This window comes from Macaca mulatta, chromosome 13 (assembly GCF_049350105.2).
Source record: "Macaca mulatta isolate MMU2019108-1 chromosome 13, T2T-MMU8v2.0, whole genome shotgun sequence".
In the NCBI taxonomy this organism is placed as follows: Eukaryota; Metazoa; Chordata; class Mammalia; order Primates; family Cercopithecidae; genus Macaca; species Macaca mulatta.
The window spans coordinates 9,514,505-9,534,852 of NC_133418.1; the positions used below are offsets into that span (position 1 = coordinate 9,514,505).

General features: G+C 45.9%; 1 protein-coding gene and 1 pseudogene across 1 annotated transcript in view; one reads left to right on the top strand and one right to left on the bottom strand.

Moving 5' to 3' along the window:
* CREG2 (cellular repressor of E1A stimulated genes 2) overlaps nt 1–20,348 on the bottom strand; it is a 38,964-nt gene that overhangs the window by 9,926 nt on the left and 8,690 nt on the right.
* On the top strand, nt 1,684–17,177 carry LOC106993099 (succinate dehydrogenase [ubiquinone] cytochrome b small subunit, mitochondrial-like; annotated as a pseudogene).

Below are 20,348 nucleotides of genomic sequence, written 5' to 3' on the forward strand. Positions count from 1 at the left end.
ATTCTTCCTTTACTCCCTTTTTTTCTTTCAAACATTCACCTTATCCTATGTAAAATGTTGATTTACCAGGCACTAACTAAAGTCTCACAAAGATATAACCATTGCCTTACCACCTACCTGCCTCTCTTCCTACATGCCTTTCTCCCCTTTAAGAAAATGTACAAATACTAAACCTCCTGAAAACCTCTTCAGGAAAACAGCCACAGATAGGTCTGTGGCTTGCATGTTCCTGGACATGCCCAGAGGTTGGCTTAATAAATCTAAACTGACTGAGACACTTGCTTCAGTGACTCATTTTGGTTAACAGGAAAAATATGTGCTGTGCGGCTCCATTAAAAGAAGAAAGAAAGGGCTGGGTGTGGTGGCTCACACCTGTAATCCTAGTAGGGGAGAAGACCACCCCTCATATTGTCTTATGCCCAATTTCTGCCTCCAAAGAATGAAGAAGTAAAAACTAAAAGGCAGAAATGAAATCCACAGGCAGATAGCCTGGCACCACACCCTGGGCCTGGTAGTTAAATATCGACCCTTGATCTAATCAGTTATGTTATCTATAGATTACAGACATTGTATAGAAAAGCACTGTGAAAATCCCTGTCCTGTTCTGTTCCATTCTAATTACCAGAGCATGCAGCCCCCAGTCACGTACCCCTGTTTGCTCAATCGATCACGACCCTCTCACGCTGACCCGCTTAAGAGCTGTGAGCCCTTAAAAGGGATAGGAATTGCTCACTGGGGGAGCTCGGTTGTTGGAGATGTGAGTCTTGCCGAAGCTCCCGGACGAATAAAGCCCTTCCTTCCTTAACTCGGTGTCTGAGGGGTTTTGTCTGTGGCTTGTTCTGCTACACTAGCATTTTGGGAGCCTGAGGCGGACAGATCACCTAAGGTCAGGAGCTCAAGACCAGCCTGGCCAACATAGGTGAAACTCTATCTCTACTAAAAATACAAAAATTAGCCGGGCATGGTGGTGGGCAGCTGTAATTCCAGTTACTCAGGAGGCTGAGACATGAGAATAGCTTGAACCCGGGAGATGGAAGTTGTAGCGAGCCGAGATTGCACCACTGTGCTCCAGCCTGGCCGACAAAGCAAGACTCAGTCTCAGAAAAAAAAAGAAAAAAAGAAAATTATAATCTGTGATAGATACTGAAAAAATGTGGTTGTTAAGTTATAAACTTTTCTTGTGAGTTAAGAGGAAAGAATGATGGAATGTAATCTACATAACAAAAGCTAAATCTATATCTTTGTACAAATAACTGAGATGCATCGGAGAAAAGAAGTAAAAATTGTAAGAAGAAACTGAATTCACATATATGAAAAATATTTAGAATTTGTGTCTGAATGATACTGTCATTAGTTGCACCCAATTTATTTGTTCACTATTAAAGCTAATTTCTTCATAAAATTGTTCTGTGATGAAAGCAATGAGATTAGCCTTCAGATGTAAGTCATTATAGAATAAGAACACAGTACATTTACATAGGGAGCATTTTTGCTTCTCTACTGTGGGTAATTACATAGAAATAGAAAGGAGATTATATATTTTAAAAAGCAAATAGAAAACTTTGCATTTACACCATGGAAAACCCAGCTAAACTTGGTATCACTTCCTTCTACATGTGGTAGGCAGTCCCCCCAAAGATGTCCACATCCTAATCTCTGGAACATGTGAATATATTCCCTTACATGGCAAAGAGGAAGTCGGTTGCTAATCAGCTGATTTTGGATCGAAGATCATCCTGGAAGGTTTGGCTGAGCCCAAGGCAATCACAAGGATCATTGAGTGGAAAGCGTTGAAGTGATTTGACTGAGAAAGACCCACCTGGCCATGGCTGGCTTCGAATACGGGAGGGGCACAAGCCCTGGGGTGCAGGCAGCCTCTCTCCAGAACAATAACATGATACATCTGGGTTATTTTAAGCCAGTAAAGTGTGGTAATTTTTCACAGCAGCAATAGGAAACTAATATACCATCTAAAGGAATTTGGATGGCAGCCCCACCCTTAGTCACAGGAGTGCAGCACACCTGTGGTTACTGGCAGCTGCGCCCCTGAAATGGCCAGCAAATGCAACACCAACTAGGCGAGAGGGCCCTGAGCACCCTGGGGACCCTGATGCATGCTGTCAATTGGTGAGAGGCTACTTTGGTAAACAGGGGCCACGGGAGGTGTTGCCCCTCCTCTGGGTGACAGATCTCATCTATTGTTGAGGCATCTGCTTCCCTCTCACACACAGCTTTCAGGAACCCTGGTCCATCCCCAGGTCCCGAGAACCTGGACTGCCTAAGCCAACCAGGGTATTCCAGTCCCTGGCTGTAGTGATGGATTCAGGGACTGGCACAACAGCAAGTTTGGTCACGAAAGCTCAAGGGGCTACTGGCTGAGGACTTTCAGAGTGGAACCCCCCCCCCCAACTCTTCTTTGGAGTCTACCTGGAGAGATGCTCACTTTTGTTGGACATAAACAGGGCAGCATCTGTACCTGGGGAGGGGGGGCGGCTACACTGCATTACAAAGGAGCCACCCTTAAAATGAAACAGACACGACAGGAAAGAGGGAGAGGGAAAAAAATCTCATTTGGTTGACATTGTTTAGGCCCTAGGAAAAGCCTTCCTCTGAATTTTTCAGTCAGGTGAACTGTTAAATTTCTCAATTCTTTAAGTCCATATGAGTTTACTTTTCTATTTCTTTCAGCTGAAAGGTTCCTCACTAATTACAGGGCTTCAAGTTTCTGGAGCTCTGTTTGTCTCTATTCTTAGATGTGGTGGAGACATGCCCACCTAATGTTAGACGTATTAATAGCAATCAATGAGCTATTTTTCGTAAAGGCAATGAAGAAGCACCCTGGGGTGTCCCGTTGGGCTACCTCCTGCAACTTGAGCGAGCTTACTTATTTTTATTTGTGTTTCACTGGTGTGGGTGACCCTAGGAGCTGAAGGACAGGGGCTGTGTTGATTGCATCTCTCCTTCAGGCCAGTGGACATTCTTTTGGGTATTTCTCCCCTTTTCACCTGACTTTAGGGTTGGCTACCCATGCCCTGTGAGGATGGATGGGCAGCTTGTAAACCAAGAGGATTCAAGTCTCAAGGGTAGGACCAGAAAAGCCTGATCCATGCTCTCAAAGTGGCCACCTGGGGAGCCCAGAGGGATGTCCTTCCTGCTTGCGGACCCTGCTGGAGAGTGGCAGGAGCCATCCTGGACTGTGACGTCTGCCCTCCGGACCCTGACTGCGCTCACTCATCGAGGCTGGCCTGGTCCCCACCCAGCACTCCACAGGTGTCCTCTACTGGATGAAATGCTTGCATACCCAGCCAGGAGCTTCTTTTAACCTTTTCTATTTTTATTTTGCCTATAACAGAACCTAAAATGGTATATGAAGATTCAATCTAGGGAGTCAAGGTACCAAATATCTGTTCTTAGGGGGTGGGTTTCATGCCCAAGGCATGGATGCCATTGTATTAGGGGTTCCAGAAGCTTCTGAATCGGGAGAATGATCAGTCACAGCACTTTGTATGCAACGGAGTGGATTACATGACCTGGGGAGTCATAAAGGACACAATAAAGCAGTGCTCTCCACTACGTTAAATGATCTCCAATTAAACGTGAAGCTTGCCTTCCAGATAGTTAACCTTCTCGGAGATAAGTAATCCTCCTCTTGCTACAACAATTTCTTTTACGCTCATATTTTTATGGGCTACAATTTTGTAAGAGCTTCATAAGGGATGCATTTTTCTAAAAATACATGTGACCTTCCCAAACACTTTATATCTTGATAGTATATTTAAAAGTCTGTTTTATTTTTATGTGTTGGTGTTCAGTGGTAAAGAAAAATGTTGGAGGAAAGGAGGTGTTATGTTCTTTGAGGATTTCAGAAATTATACCAATATATATAAACATACTGAACAAATGACATTAAAATATTTGTTTAACCTTTGTAATATTTTTTATAATATAGAGAAAATTCGCTGGGCGTGGTGGTGCACACCTGTAGTCCTAGCTACTCAGGAGGCTGAGGCAGGAGGATCACTTGAACCCAGGAGACTGAGGCTGCAGTGAGCTATGATCATGCCACTGCACTCTAGCCTGGGCGACAGAGTGAGACCCTGTCTCAAACACACACACACACACACACACACACACACACACACACACACATGAAAAAAGGAAGTGGGTTGGACCGCCCAATCCTGCAAGTGATAAAATCACCATCATTGTACAATGGTTCTCAACTGGGAGAAGTTTCCTCTCCATAAAAAGCAACTGGAAATCTGGGGAGCATCCTGGTTTTCACAGAAACCTGGTTGAGGGGCTCTATCTCCTTGCACTTGGTGGGTAGGGGTCAGGAATTCTAAATGTCCTGCAATGTGTGGGACGATCTTACACAAGGAACTGTCCTACCCCAAATGCCAATAGAACCCACTGAGATACGTCGCAAGGCTCTGTCTCTCTCTGATGTATCCAGCCAGATAGTAACAGTAGGAAGGTAGGTGTAGACCAGGCTTTCTCAACCTTAGCACGGCTGACATCTTGGGCTGGGTGACTTTTTGAGGTGGGGGGCTGTCCTTTGCATAATAGAGTATTTAGCAGCATCCCTGGGCTCTACCTGCTAGATACCAGCAGCACCCCCCACCCGAACCCAAGTTGGAAGAACCAAAAAGGTCTCCAGACACTGCCAAATGTCCCTGTTTGAGATCCACTGGTGGAAACGCAGGTAAACTTTTCGACTTAGCGGAGGGAGAGGAGTGAGTTGCCTGGTGTGATTTCATACTGTGTCAAATAAGTATGAGCATCATCTGCAACTGAGAGAGAATGAAGGGGAGCGCTTAGGTTTGCTCTTTAAAAAAGGGATCTTACTGGGGAAATGAAATGGGATTTTCTAGGAGTGCTGAGAATGCATGCGAGGGTTCTGTTCATGAATTGAAAAGCGGCAGTCTCAGTTCGGCCACATCGGCCACATGGTTTTGGGCAGACCTGAGCCACCTGGGTGCAGGAACAGAGGAGGTGGAAGCAGGGCTTAAAGGTGTTGGGTATGGCCAGGCAGGAGGCGAGAGGGTCAGAGGAGGTGTAGGTGCTCTCAGGGCAACCGTGAAGACGGACCATGGAGTCTAACCTGGGCAAAGAGAAAGGGGAGCCAGGACATGCTGACAGTTGGGAAGATCGTGACAGGGACAAAGGGTTGGCAGCTCCATGTGGTCCAAGCATGTTGCAGGAGGGTTGCACAAGCAAGAAGGATACAGGGTAGGAGGCGTGGAATGGAAATTCTGGATGTGGTGCCTTTGCTAGCAAATCTGGAGTGTGGGTGGTGAGAACCTGGCTGGAGAAGCTAGAGTGTAGGATGCGCCCTCCACCCAGTGCTGAAGGCAAGAGAAAGAGGATGGCAGCAGAGACGAAAATTGCGAGGCCTGCAGCTCCCACTGCCAGTTTTACTCCTGTTCCCCAGGGTAACCCCAGAACAAATAGGATTCTCCTCTTTGGTGTTAGCCTTTCCGGCATCTGCAGAAAGCACTGTGTCGTTCCTGAGACTGCTCCTTTCCGGGCTGGCTGCTTTCAGACATCCCAGCTTGTCCATGTCCCTGTTAAACTATGGGATCCAGAACTGCCCTCGAAACTCCAGCGGGAGGCGAGCAAGGTTGGGGAGGCATCTCACCTCCACCACCCTCTACTCCATCCTCCTAGGGATGCTATCCACAATAGCTCCCCGCTTCATCATCATAGGAAACCTATCAAAGAAACGAATGCGCTTTGGTGTGACACCCTTCCCAACCAATATTGCCTGTAGGTGGTCACTTCTTTCCATTCTCAGGGCACAGAAAAAGCTTGTCTATTTTATTAATATCTTTCTTTTAATTTTTATTTTACTTTACAGCATACCAGTATAATGCCTCATACTGTCCTAGTTAATTTTTTCCCTCAGTTTTCTTGCCCTTCTTGGCACCATTTTCCTGGTTATGACATTGGCTTCTCTTGACAATTTTCTATGTCTCCCAAATATGTAGTTTTCCGTGTCTCTCACTGTATCAAGCTTCCAGTCGTTTCAACCCCAGAATCCTTCCTCTGGCTCCCAGACCCCTTCCCCCCACTTTTCAGTGTATTACAAAAGGTGAAGAAAGCAGAAACCTCCTACACAGAGTTCAGATGAAACCCCGCCCTACCAGTAGACCCTTTCGGTCATTGACCCAATTGTTCTTTCATCCACAGTTTCACACCCGTTGTGAAATTAGATATATGGGAAATAAATGTAAATCTGCCCAAGTTATTATTCCCCAGTTTACGTTATTCCATCTTGTCTATGAGAATACAACCATGCGGGTTTCTTCAAATGCCTCAGGGAAATCCACAACAGTTTCCTAACGCGTCATCACAGGGAAGCTATAAAAGAAAAGGATGGTCTTTGACATGACATCCTTCCCAACCAATATGGCCTGTAGGTGGCCACTTCTTCCTCTTCCTAGGGCACAGAAACCATCTCTTCGACAGCCTGTTCTAGAATCACTATGTAAGTTATTTGTGTTCACCCACAGATCCTCCCAACGTCTGATTTTTGAGACTCTGAATGACGCTTGCCCATTTTCAGGCTGTTGATGTCTCTTTTACCCCTCGATTCAGTGTTCCTGATTTGACTTCCCTGATTTCTTCTGACTTCCCTGATTTCTCTGAATGAAATGTGTGTTGTTCCGAAGCCTTAGACATACAGTTGGCCTTCCACATTCATGGATGTTTGCATCTGTGGATCCAACCAACCACAGACTGAAAATGTTTAGGGGAAAAAAAAGCTACAGTATAAAATAAAAAATAATACAAATAGGCCAGGCGCAGTGGCTCATGCCTGTAATCCCAGCACTTTGGGAGGGCAAGGCAGACGGATCACCTGAGGTCAGGAGTTCGAGACCAGCCTGGTCAACATGACAAAATCCCGTCTCTACTAAAAATACAAAAATTAGCCAGGCGTGGTGGCAGGCGCCTGTAATCCCAGCAACTTGGGAGGATGAGGCAGGAGAATCGCTTGAACCCAGGAGGTGGAGGTTGTCGTGAGCCAAGATTGTGCCACTACATTCCAGCCTGGGCAACAGAGTGAGACTCTGTCTCAATAATAATAACAATAATAATACAAATAAAAAAATCAATATACTATCACAACTATTTATAGAGCACTTAAATTGTATGAGGTATTATAAGTAATCTAGAGATGACTTAAAGTACACAGGAAGATGTGTGTAGGTTACATGCATACTATCCCATTTTACATCAGGGACTTGAGCATCCACAGATTTTGGCGTCTTTTGGTGGGGGACTGGAGGAGGGTTTCTGGAACCAATTGCCCACGGATACCAAGGGATGAATTGCTTAACTGGAATAGTGGTCCATTACATATCCTTACTCATTTTGGGCTAGAATTTTCTCTTATCCAGTGTCAAATGTTCTGATTCAACAGACACTGGCCAGCCACACACAACAGACGGCACCAGAAAAGGGGGGATGTGGACCCACCTCCTGGACAGGAGAGCAGCAGGCGTGTTTGAACAGCCCACTCTGAGAGGTGAGGCACTGTCTAGCAAGACGGTTCAATGTATGACCCCTTTCCTTTGAGTTTTCACATTCATTTATAACTTTGATATGCTGAGATTATATTAAAATTTATCTTCATCAATTGAATCTCACATGTGTTTGAGTCATTTTAATTTCTATATTTAAAACATTTGTATTATAAATAATTGCCATCATGACACCTCCAACATACCAAAGGGGGCTGCAGCATACATTAGAATAAATCACTATGTTTCTATCTCCACTTGCAAATCCATGTAAACTGTTACTTCCATCCTGCGGTAGATAGAATAACAGCTCCCCCAAAGATGTCCTAATCCCCAGATGCCAAAGATGTCCTAATCCCCAGAATGTGTGAATGTGACTTTATGTGGTAACAGGGACTTTGCAGATGTGATTAAGTGAGGGAGCCCGAGAGGGAAAGATTATCGTAGATTATCCAGGATATCCATACATATCTATGATAGATATGATATCCGAACAATTCAAATCAACTTTAAAAATAGTTCTGTGTTTTTGTTGGTTCTGCAGCTTCTGAATCAGTGCTTTCTGAAATGTGGGTGGGGATTCTCATTGCCTCTGGGATGCAGCTGATCCCACAGAGGGCCTAATGTAAACAGAAGATCCTCCTAGGGGGAGGCAGAAGTCTCAAGTGAGCAGTAGGAGATGGGATGGCAGAAGCAAGCCCCGAGAGAGGTAAGCAAGGGGCCACGCGCCAAGGAATGCATGCAGCCTCTAGGAGCTGAAAAGGCAAGGAAACGGCTTCTCCTCTGGAGCCTCCAGAAAGAAGCAGCTCAGCCCACACCTTGGTTTTAGCTTTGTGAGACTCATTTCAGACTTCTGCCCTCTAGAACTGTAAAATAATACATCTGTGGCTGGGTGCGGTGGCTCACACCTATAATCCCAGCACTTTGGGAGGCTGAGGTGGGCGGATCACGAGGTTAGGAGTTTGAGACCAGCCTGGCCAATACAGTGAAACCCCGTCTCTAATAAAAATACAAAAAATTAGCTGGGCATGGTGGCATGCACCTGTAGTCCCAGCTACTCGGGAGGCTGAGGCAGGAGAATCGCTTGAGCCCAGGAGGCAGAGCTTGCAGTGAGCCGAAATTGCACCATTGCACTCCAGCCTGGGCAACAGTGCGAGACTCCATCTCAAAAAAAAAAAAAAGAAGACATCTGTGCTGTTCTAAAGCACGAAGTCTGTGGCAATTTCTTACAGTAGCAGTGGGAAATGAAAGTGCCCTTCCTTAATGCTCCCATGAATATTCCTCATATGCAACCAACAAATACTCCCACACGGTGCTCCAGGCCCTGCACCTGCTGAGGGCTGCAGACAGCAAGAAAGATGTGGTCCTGGCCTTCAGGGAGCTGCACTCTGGCAGGAGACACGGACACCAGACAACTTGCCACACAATTAGTGATTTCATCACCTGCTATTACAACATGGAATCCTGAGAGTCAATGAAGTTCTGAAGGTCAATGAAGGCTGAACCCCAGGCAATGAGTAGGAATCAGGTAAGGGGGTGGGCAGGAAAGCACGCTAGAGAAAAGTGCTTCCCACCTTCCTGAGTGGGATTAGTGTCTTATAATAAAAGAAGCCCCAGAGAGTTCCCTGGCCCCTTGCCCCATGTGAGGGCACTGTGAGAAGATGCCACCTATGAACCAGAAAGCAGGTGCTCACCAGACACTAAATCTGCCTCAGCCTTGGCCTTCCACCTCCAGAACTGCAGGAAATAAGTTTCTGCTATTTATAAGCCACCCAGTCTGTGGTATTTTGTTACTGTTATTTGCACAAACTAAGAGCCAAAAGGCCACTGGGACCAGGATAAAGACAAGGCAAGAGAGTGATGTCTAAGGCTGGAACTGTGCCGGGGTGGGCCATTTAGGCCTCGCAGGACATGTTAAGATTTTAGAAATTTCCACTAAGTTTCTAAGATTTTAGAAACTCCCAGCAATGGGAAAGATTGAAGGATTTTAAGCTCGACAGTAGAATGATGAGACAGGTGTTTTGAAAATATCCCTCTAACTTTAGAATGGAGAATGCATTGATCCAGGGAGACCTAGTTGGGAGAATTTAGAACACAGTGAGTGATGCTAAGGGCCTGGGCCAGGGGGTGGAGGGAAGCAGTGAGCCGGGAGAAGTCTGGGAGGTAGAGCAGGTGAGCCTTGTAGACTGGGTGGGGGTGTGAGAGGGAGAAGGAGCCACAGCTGGCAGCTGAGTCTGCCATGCAGATGGGGAACCCAGGTAGAGGAGGCCTCTGGGGAGGAGAGGAGGTTGGGTTCAAGGTGCCCAGGAAGCAGGTGGACTTGGGTCTAGAGCTCAGATGAGTGGTCTCAGCTGGGACTATACATTTGGGAGTCACTGGCACATATGAGTGGAGGTTTGAGGATGGACTGGGCAGAGCAGGAAGAGGTGACGACTGAGAAGACACCACTGGCTCATAAGAGCTTCTCTCTCCCACCAATCTTCTACAGGCCGATAACTTGTAGGGGATTTAACACAAGCAGCTTGAATGATGCGTGTTTCCACGTGCGTCTTATACCTTCTCCCTCCCCTCAAAGGCAGATGCTCTCTTTTTTCACATTTATCTGTGACGGTGTTTAGCACGGTTCGTTACTCAGCAGATGCTCAGTGAGTATTTGTCCACGCGAATGTTTTTTTGGAATATGTGGCCCACATGGACCTGTGTGCGTGTATTTAGAGCAAGTTTCATGTCTTGCCTCTATTGCGGTGCAAGCCTATGATGGATATGATATTCGAACAATTCAAATCAACTTTAAAAATATTTCTGTGTTTTTGTTGGTTCTGCAGCTTCTGAATCAGTGCTTTCTGAAATGTGGGTGGGGGTTCTCATTGCCTCTGGGATGCAGCTGATCCCACAGAGGCAGGGAATACAGTGGGTAACAGTCAGGCTCGGGACCCAGGTTGCCTGGGAGTGAATCCCAGCCCTATGAGGATTTGGTCTGTGGATCCTTAAGCAAGTCCCTCACACCCTCTGTGCCTGAGTTTCCTCATTTTTAAAAAGGTGCTAACAAGTGTACCTCTCTCATGGGACTCTTGTAAGAATCACATGAGTTATTTCTATAACTCTTTATGTATATCATATACTATTCCTCCCTTTATACATAGGAGGGGTACAGTGTAAATAGGGCACTATTGATTTCCATCTTTTTTCCCAGTCTCTGCCATCCCAGTCCTGTGCAGAAGAAACACTTGTTACTGACCATAGCTACCATTTTATAGTACTGAGCGTGTGCTCAAAACTTTACACGCATTGAAACATTTCATCCCCACAGTGGACTTAGGCTACTATTATTCCCATTTTAGGGTGAAGAAGATTGAGAATCAGACAAATTAAGTTTCTCAAAGCCAGGCAGATATTAATTGGAGGGCTTAGGACTCAAATCGATGAGCTTCAAATTAGAAGCCCTTTTCTCTAATGTCGTAATTCTCCTATTTAACTGTGCATCAGAAGTACTCTGGCTGCTCCTTGAAAGTGCAGATCCCAAAGTCCTTATTTTCAGAGACTGCTGGAGCCCAGAATTGGCATTTTCAACAGAATCAGGTGGCTCTCCTGGGCGCAGGCTGCTCCTGAGTGGTTTAGTCATGCTGCAGCCCACCAAATGGTTCCAGAATCAAGCCCGACAGGGTCAGGCTGGCCTCAGACCTGCTCCCAGGCCCTGAGCTAGCAGCCAGGCCGAGAAAGCAGGCTTCAGGGTCACCCCAGGGCCCTCTTGACTCATCTCCAGGATCAGGTGATCCTCTGGGACTGAAATGGGGCACCCTGGCAGCTCCCTGCCTGCTAAGGGTCTTGCTACCATGCTGACCTCTGATTGGAGGCCACTCTGAAACCACTTCTCAGATTCCTTCTGAGTTCCCTCTGCCATTTCCGCAGACACTGCCAGGAACTGACCTGGGCAGGCAGGTCTCTCGCTGCTCAGCCCTGGGTCCCTGTGCCTCAACCCGGATGGCAGACGTCAAGAATAGACCCATGATCCCCCCTGCCCCGCCCCCCACCCCGCCCTCACCCCCTGCCCCCTGCCCCGCAGAGGCCTCCATAGACCAAAGGAAGCCTCAGGGGGTGCTCCGCCTTTTTTCTTTTTCTGCATCACAGAGGATCCGGGAGGTGACCCCTACTCTAATACGCAACATGTGCTATGGAGTGACACCCTCCCCGCGCCGCATGTTCAATTGTCCTTTCCAAAAGCCTGCTGTTCATCTCGTTAGAGATGCGCCACAAACAATGCATTTAAAAAGGGACCTGCCTGCCATTTGGATGCGTGATTCATTTAAAGGGAAGAAGGCGGCTACAGGGAGAGCAGAGGCCAAAGGCAAAGGGAGGCTGAGCCAGGACTGGAGCTGTCTGTAGAGACCACGCAGCAGGGAGCAGCGTATGGCCATGAAGACTAATTACTGCACTGTCCATTTTTCTGTCTTGCGGTTCTCAGGCCCTCAGCCTCCTAGTCTGAACGACGAAAGGCAGGAGTGGATGGCCAGGGCCCTTCCAGGCCGTAAATACTTCTAAGCACACTGGAGTCTCATCTCTTTTTACAGGGGAAGCTTTGCTGTTTCAAGGGTCACATGGGCCAGCAGCCCCAGCTGGCCTTAGCTCTGCCCGTGCTGCAGAGACCTCAGGGACAAACAAGCAGGATGGAAATGGCTGCACGAACCAAGATCAGCAAGACCAGGGAAGGGGGTGGGCTTTCCAGAGGAAAGAGCCTTGGACTGGGAAGTCCCAGGAGGCTGAGTCACAAGAGAGGAAGAAAATGAAATCCTGGGGAATAAATCCGTGAGGGAACTCTAGTCCACAGGACTAGAAAATTGAGATATCGTCTTAAGGTGAGAAGAAAGAGGTAAAGAAGGGAAGGAACACCAAGGAGGAGCTTAGTGTCTTATTTTTGAAGGCCAGGTCAGGTTGGGCAGGCTGAGCTGGAGATGATGGGTAGATGAATGGACAGATATACAGATGGGGAATGAGGATGTCAAGGTGGGGGAAACTGCAGCCACGCTGTGGAACCCTACTCAGCTCCCCTATTGTGGAGAGCCTTGGTGTTAACTGTTAGGGGACTTTGTATATGTGGTCACGTGTTACACCTTGCTGTCTTGATTCAAATGGCAGTGAAAAATAAGCAGGGAGGCAAGAAGAGTCTGTGCCTCTAAGTGTTCATGCCTACGCATGCCTGGCTTATAGTAAGTGCTCAGTAAATCTCATTTGAAGGAAAAAAGTCTTATTTTCATCACAATATTTAATACGTTGGCTTATACTCAGTATGCTTAATTCATGTTGAATTGAATTGATTATTAGTATCTCCCTACCTTGTCTTTATACGTTTGGAGTAACAGCTTTCCCTCCCAAATTCCTTTCAATTAATTGAAATCTTTTCACATGTTTAGACACTTTCTTACCATTTCTACACGCTAGATAACTTAGATACACTTCTTTATCATCTCAGGAATGTTACTTCAATTATTTGCTTGTCTGATGGGGAAAGCCCAGCCTATAAGAGCAAAAGGACATTGACAAAGAGCATGTGCAACTGGAATGTCAATATTGAATCTTCAGCAGTTTTCCTGCTTCTTCCAAGACAAAAGAGGAGAAAATTAGACAAAGACATATAAGCACAATATTTGCAAGTCATATATCTAAAAAGGTTTATATCTAGAATATATAAAGAACTCTTACAACTCAACAATAAAAAGATAACCAAATTTAAAAACAGGTAAAGGGCTTAAATAGACAGTTCCCCGAAAGAGACGTGCAAATGGCCAATAAGCACACAAAAGGATGCTAGCATCATTAGTCATGAGGGAAATGCAAATCAAAACCACATCAAGATATTCCTTCACACCCACGAGGACAGGTATGATAAAAAAGACAGACAATAACAAGTGTTGGTGAGGACATAGGGAAATCAGAACCCTCATACATTTACGAAAACAGTTGGGCAGTTCTCCAAAAAGTTAAACACAGTTACCATAAGACCAAACAATTTCACTCCTAGGTATATACCAAAGTGAAATGAAATCACATATCTGCACAAAAACTTGTCCATGAATGCTCATAGCAGCATCACTTATGAGAGCCAAAACATGGAAACAAATGTTCATCAACTCATGGTGAATGGGTAAATAAAAATGGATAAATAAAATGTGGTATATTCATGCAAAGGAATATTACTCAGCCATAAAAAGGAATGAATTATAGACACATGCTACAACATGATGAACTTTGAAAACATTATGCTAAAGTAGAAGAAGTCATTCACAGAAACCCATGTATTATATAATTCCATTTATATAATGTCCAGAATAGAGACAGAAAGAAGCTTAATGACTGCCAGGGGCTGAAAGTCCTGCAATGAAACCCTTATGTCCATCTTAACAGCCCTGAAAGCTTTTTGGTGGATGTATATTTATGGGCATCACATTCTCATCACTTACTTGTATCATTTCTGCTTAAGATGGAGTCATGTCTAACAGATAAATAAAACATTGATAAGCTGGATGGGGACAGGTGGTCAGAAGGTAAAGGAAAAGGATAGTGTAATGACAGAGGAACTACAATCATTAGTGAATTCATGAAATAGACAGGAACCACAGAGACAAAGCTCAACAGGGTTGAAATAAAATTAGGGGGAGAGAAGTGACTGCAGGTTACTATGAGATATGACCTCAGAAACGAGAGGAAGGTGAAAGAATACTTGAACACTGGCTCATCAAGCTTTCTCTTTGCAAAGTTCTCTGACTCTTCCTAGACAGTGCTTTTATTTTTATTTATTTATTTATTTATTTTTTGAGAACAGGGTCTGCACTCTGTCACCCAGGCTGGAGTGCAGTGACATGATCGCTGCTCACTGCAGCCTCGACCAACCTGGGCTCAATGGATCCTCCCACCTTAGCTCCGAGAGTAGCTGGTACTATAGGCGTGTGCCACTACACTTGGCTAATTTTTGTATTTTTTGTAGAGATAGGGTTTCACCCCATCAACTCAACGCCCTGCCCTGAGTTGTTTTTAAAAGAGCTATCCGCCAGGTGTGGTGACTTACACCTGTAATCCCAGCACTTTGGGAGGCCTAGGCGGGTGGCTCACTTGAGGCCCAGTAGTTCTAGACAAGGTTGGCCAACATGGTGAAATCCCATCTCAACTAAAAATACAAAACTTAGCCGGGTGCGGTGGCTCAAGCCTGTAATCCCAGCACTTTGGGAGGCCGAGACGGGCGGATCACGAGGTCAGGAGATTGAGACCATCCTGGCTAACATGGTGAAACCCCGTCTCTACTAAAAAATACAAAAAACTAGCCGGGCGAGGTGGCGGACCCCTGTAGTCCCAGCTACTCGGGAGGCTGAGGCCGGAGAATGGCGTGAACCCGGGAGGCGGAGCTTGCAGTGAGCTGAGATCCGGCCACTGCACTCCAGCCTGGGCGACAGAGCGAGACTCCGTCTCAAAAAAAAAAAAAAACAAAAAAAACAAAAAAAATACAAAACTCAGCCAGGCATGGTGGCGCCTGCCTGTAGTCCCCCAGCAGGAGGCTGAGGCAGGAGAATTGCTTGAATCTGGGAGGCAGAGGTTGCAGTTAGCTGAGATGGCACCACTGCACTCCATCCTGGGTGACAGAGCCAGACTCTGTCTCAAGCAACAACAACAAAAACAACTCAGGTTGGCCGGGCGCGGTGGCTCACGCCTGTAATCCCAGCACTTTGGGAGGCCGAGGCGGGTGGATCACGAGGTCGGGAGATCGAGACCATCCTGGCTAACACAGTGAAACCCCGTTTCTACTAAAAATACAAAAAATTAGCCGGGCGAGGTGGCGGGCGCCTGTAGTCCCAGCTACTCGGAGGCTGAGGCAGGAGAATGGCGTGAACCCGGTAGGCGGAGCTTGCAGTGAGCCGAGATCGCGCCACTGCACTCCAGCCTGGGCGACAAAGCAAGACTCCGTCTCAAAAAGAAAAAAAAGAAAAAAAAAAAAACGACTCAGGTTAATATTAGCTCTAGGAATACAAGAAGGTACAGCAAAGGAGAGGTAACATGAATCAGAACAGAGAGCAATTTATTTAAACTTATATGTTCCTTTCAAAAGGAATGAACAAGATTCACTGAAGAGAAATTGGATTCAGCTTCTATATCCAATTAAGTCTGGGCCCTGGGCTTTGAAATGTACATTCCGTCTCAGGTGGACATAGGCTCCAGACAGAGATGCATCTTGGCTCTTAGCAAGCCAGCTGCTGCAAGCAGGTACTCCCTGTGTGTTCGCTTGATCCAGCTCATCTAGAAATGACTGAGTGAATAGAGCGCTTTCTAAGTCTAGTTCTAGGGGAACAAATCCCAGGGCCTGCCTTTGCAATTAGATTGGTTTGAGGTTTTCATCTATCATTTGACATTTTTTTCCTACAAGCATAGTTAAAAAGATGGAGGCTGGGGGAGGAATGGCCACAGACCATTCGCATTTCCAGAATCTCTTTTTACTTTTCACACAGAAGAAACGATTAGACTTGGTGCACCCTCATTGAGTTGTTTGCACTAAGGGTTTAATCTCGAACCCACGACATAAAGGCAAACTGGCCCTCCTGCTGACACGCTCCCCTCAGTTACCCCGCTTCACGGAAGCAGCTCCTCTTCCTGTTGACGTGTCTGCGGTATAAGGGGCTGCCTAGGAGACAGGGTAGGGATTCCATCTACGTCCCTGAACACCATCCCAGTTGCTCTGGTGTGAGCAGTCCCTCTCTGGCATGTGATTCCTCAGTGCTAATTTGCATCTTCAGTATGCGCCCCTACCAGCAAGTCATTCCCAGGGATCCTCGTTTCTGAGAGGCTTCCCTTCTAGGTCTCATTGAGGCCCACTGGGCTTCAATCCATTCCATGGTCTGGCGCCTCCCCTCAGAAACTAGATTCCTTTGCAAACTGGAATCTTTTCAGTTTGCAAAACCACACCGAGGCCTGTCCATCAAAGGGCTCTGCCAAGAGCCACTGGTCATGGTGGGGCAGGGACGCCTTCATCCTGGGGGAATAAGAAGGGTTGTGACCCATGGCCATCTTTCATTAAGAGCCTTTGGAGGAAGAGGCAAAAGTACTGCTGGATCCTCCTTTCTTGATAGTCAAACCAGCCTACCTAGGAAACTAGGATTTGCCCAGACTATCAACAGGAAGGTTTTCCGGAGCCCTCAGGAGTGAGGTGGCTGAGTGCCTTCTGTGGCGCCCCAGGAGGCCAAGCTCTGCTTCTCCGAACCCCAGTGGTCAGACCTGCTCACGTCTAGGCATTTCCCCAGGACCACCCTACCCCGGGATGGGGTGAGGTGCAGCACATTCACCTGACACCGAGCCACCATTCTGGTTCCAAGGCTGTGTCTCTCCCCTGAACCAGTGAAAAGGGCTGACAGTGTTTTGCTCCTGGGCCTGCTCCCAGCTGCTTACTTGAACCTTTGCTCTGCGAGGGCCTATGCTTTGGCTGCAGCCCTTCCTCTCCACAGTCACTGGGGCCTTGGATAAGTTGTTACTGACTGTGTTCAAGGGGGTGCATCACAGAAAGCTGTCAAAGCAAGCCTTTCGGCACTTTCAGCTTTCAGCTTTGCTGGGCTGTGCTGTTTCAACTGTAGCGACACGGGCACCTGCGAAGCTGCTGCCAGGCTGTGGAAGCTCTGACCTTTTTGATGGAATACTTTAAACCCATGCATACATTTATGTAGTGGAGGGACATCTGCCCATGCTTATGTTATTGAAGGAAAGGGAAACTGGTGTCTGCCTCTTTGCCTCTGCTTTCTTGTGCCATTCAACTCACAATAAGGAGGAAATAACAGAGAAGTCCATTGAACAAACATCTTCTCTTAATCGCGTGCTTATTTTCAGAATTTAATCTTTTTTTTTTTTTTTTTTTTTAGGACAGAGTGTCACTCTGTCACCCAAGCTGGAGTGCAGTGGCTTGATCTCGGCTCACTGCAACCTCCACTTTCTGGGTTCAAGTGATTCTCCTGCCTCAGCCTCCCAAGCAGCTGGGACTACCGACGCACACCACCACACCTGGCTAATTTTATTGTATTTTTAATAGAGACGGGATTTCACCATGTTGGCCAGGTGGGTCTCGAACTCCTGACCTCAAGTAATTCGCCTGCCTCGGCCTCCCAAATTGCTGGGATTACAGGCATGAGCCACCTCGCCTGGCCCAGAATTTAATCTTTGAGGAAAAAGGTTTGAGAAGAATCTTATCCAAAAATTGTGAGACCAAGGCCTGTATTCTGGTGGGGTTGCCTCCCAGCTTCTCACAAGACTCACAGTATAACTCAACATGATACGAGCTTTTGCCTTTTAATTTAATAATCTCTGAAAGAGAGTCCAGATTTGTTACTATCACATGATCAAATTTCTCCTCTATTTGCCCTGGGAATAATGGACAGAAGAAAATACGGTTAATTCAGGAAGAAAAACTTTGCAGAAAATTAGACAGTGTTTAATTTTAGAAAACTTCCCTCTCTCGTCAGTAGACACCAGCTAGACTAGGGAAACTGTAAAATTAGGAAATGCTGATTTCCTCTCACATCATGAATTTCTAAATCCTAGGAAGAAAAGCTTGGACAGCTTCCGAATATAGAGGAGTTCCATTTAAAGATCAGTTCCCTCCCTTGGAGATGTATCAAAATATTATAAATTCTAAACTGAGACTTAATTCTCAAAGACGTTTTACTTGTACTAAAACAATCTGTCCACAAATATAAAACTCTAAGTGATAAATTGTTATTTTTTTCCCAGTGTGGGAATCTCTAATGTGAAAATGTACTCTATGAAAAGAAATTTTTTTTAAACCACACAAACTGTTGTATAACAAAAATGTATTCTACTCTTTCAACAAAAAGAAATGTTTTTATTTCGGGAAAAGCATCTGATAAAACCTCTTTGGGTTTCATTTACATCCTGATCTTCAAAATGAAAATGGATCCAATATGATCTGGGAGAATATCACCCCACAGACAAGTCCTCCCCGGTCCCAAGGGCTTGCTGCCCTGATTCACCAAGAAGGTACAAACCTAAAACCCATGCTGTCCAAGGCTGCATGCTCTGTAAGGGAAGATATTGCAGGGAAAGAGACATTTTTGGGTGGCCTTTCTCTGTCCATCAATATTTATTGAATTTTCATAAAGTAGGTTTCTTGGCTGAGCATAAATTCATTTAGTCAAGGGGCACGTGTCCATGCTTATGTCACTGAGGGAGAAGGAAACGAAGAGGAGAGGGCGTTGTTGATTGCCAGTGACTCTTTTAAACTAGACTTTTATTCTCCATTTGCCATTTTAACCTGAGCTGGGAAATAGATTCCCACCCCTAATTCATCTCATTAATTAAATGAAGGCATCACAGCACCCAGGAGTAAACAGAATAATTGGATAAAACAGACTTTAAATAAACGAACAATTACTAGGCAAGGCATGTTTGTAGGCTCTGGCTTGTACGAGTATGATGCCTGACAAGTGGAAAAACCACCTTCCTTTCACGGCTTTCTAGCCTAATCTTTTAACGTTCTAAAAATATTTAATTGTCACATAAAGATTGAATATATTCAACATACGCAACGTGATGATTTGATGTACGTACATATTGTGTGATCAGAGCCACGATCAAATGAATTCACACACCCAGCCCATGCTGCACATGAGATCCTCAGAACGTGTTTGTCTTCTAACTGAAAGTAGGCACCTGTAATCGACATTTCCCCATTCCCCGCTCTCGCCTGGTCCCTGGGAACCACCATTCTGCGGTCTGCTTCTATGAGTCGACTTCTTTAGATTCCACATATAGGTGAAATCATGCAGGATTTGTCTTTCCGTCAGACTCTAATTTTGCCTTCGTTTTACAAATGAGCTAAGCCATCCTGGGCCTAAATCACAGTTCTTAGTAGCCTTCACTGGAAACCCAGGAAATGCATATAAGACCTGCTTAAACGTCATTATTGTAAAGCAGTGTTAGCATCACTCGGGCGCTCCTTCCCTAAGAGGTCCTAGGCGAGGGGCAAAGCTATCCAGGTCAATAATACGTCCCTCTCATTCTTGCCCTTCAAGAAGTTGAAAGTCACTCTTCTCTAAATTTGCAGGAGTTCGCACTTTATAACAGTCTATGTAGAAATCTATATACCAAATATGTATCAGCCGTGATGACGGTGCTCATCTATTCCATCTTCACCATTCTTGGAGTATCCTACCTTCACTCAGCCATGGAGCCAGAGGGCCCTCAGATATCCTCCCCTCCCCTCTTCATCATGCCAGTGGGAAAAGTGACACGCTGAACCGGCAGGGTATTTCATTCTAGCCCAGCAACTTTGTTCCACAGAAATCACCAACCTAGCTGGGTGCAGCACTTTGGGAGGCCGAGGCGGGGGGATCACAAGGTCAGGAGTTCAAGACCAGCCTGGCCAAGATGGTGAAACCCTGTCTCTACTAAAACTACAAAAATTAGCTGGGCACAGTGGTGGGTGCCTGTAATCCCAGGTACTCAGGAGGCTGAGGCAGGAGAATCGCTTGAACCCGGGCAGCAGAAGTTGCAGTGAGCCGAGATTGTGCCACTGCACTCTACCCTGGGCAATAGAGTGAGACTCCGTCTCAAAAAAAAAAAAAAAAAAAAAAAAAAGAGAAATCACCAACCTAGTACTTTTCCAGCTGAAAGTCACATTCTACTTATCATCCAGTCAGACTCATTTTTCATATTATCTCCTCCAAAAAGAAGGGCAGGTCAATAATGCCCAATTATTATGCCCTGGAATAACACCAAATCATTATGCCCTGGGGCAGCAGTCAGGACAACTGCGTCCAATTAAATCTAGGAACTTTACTG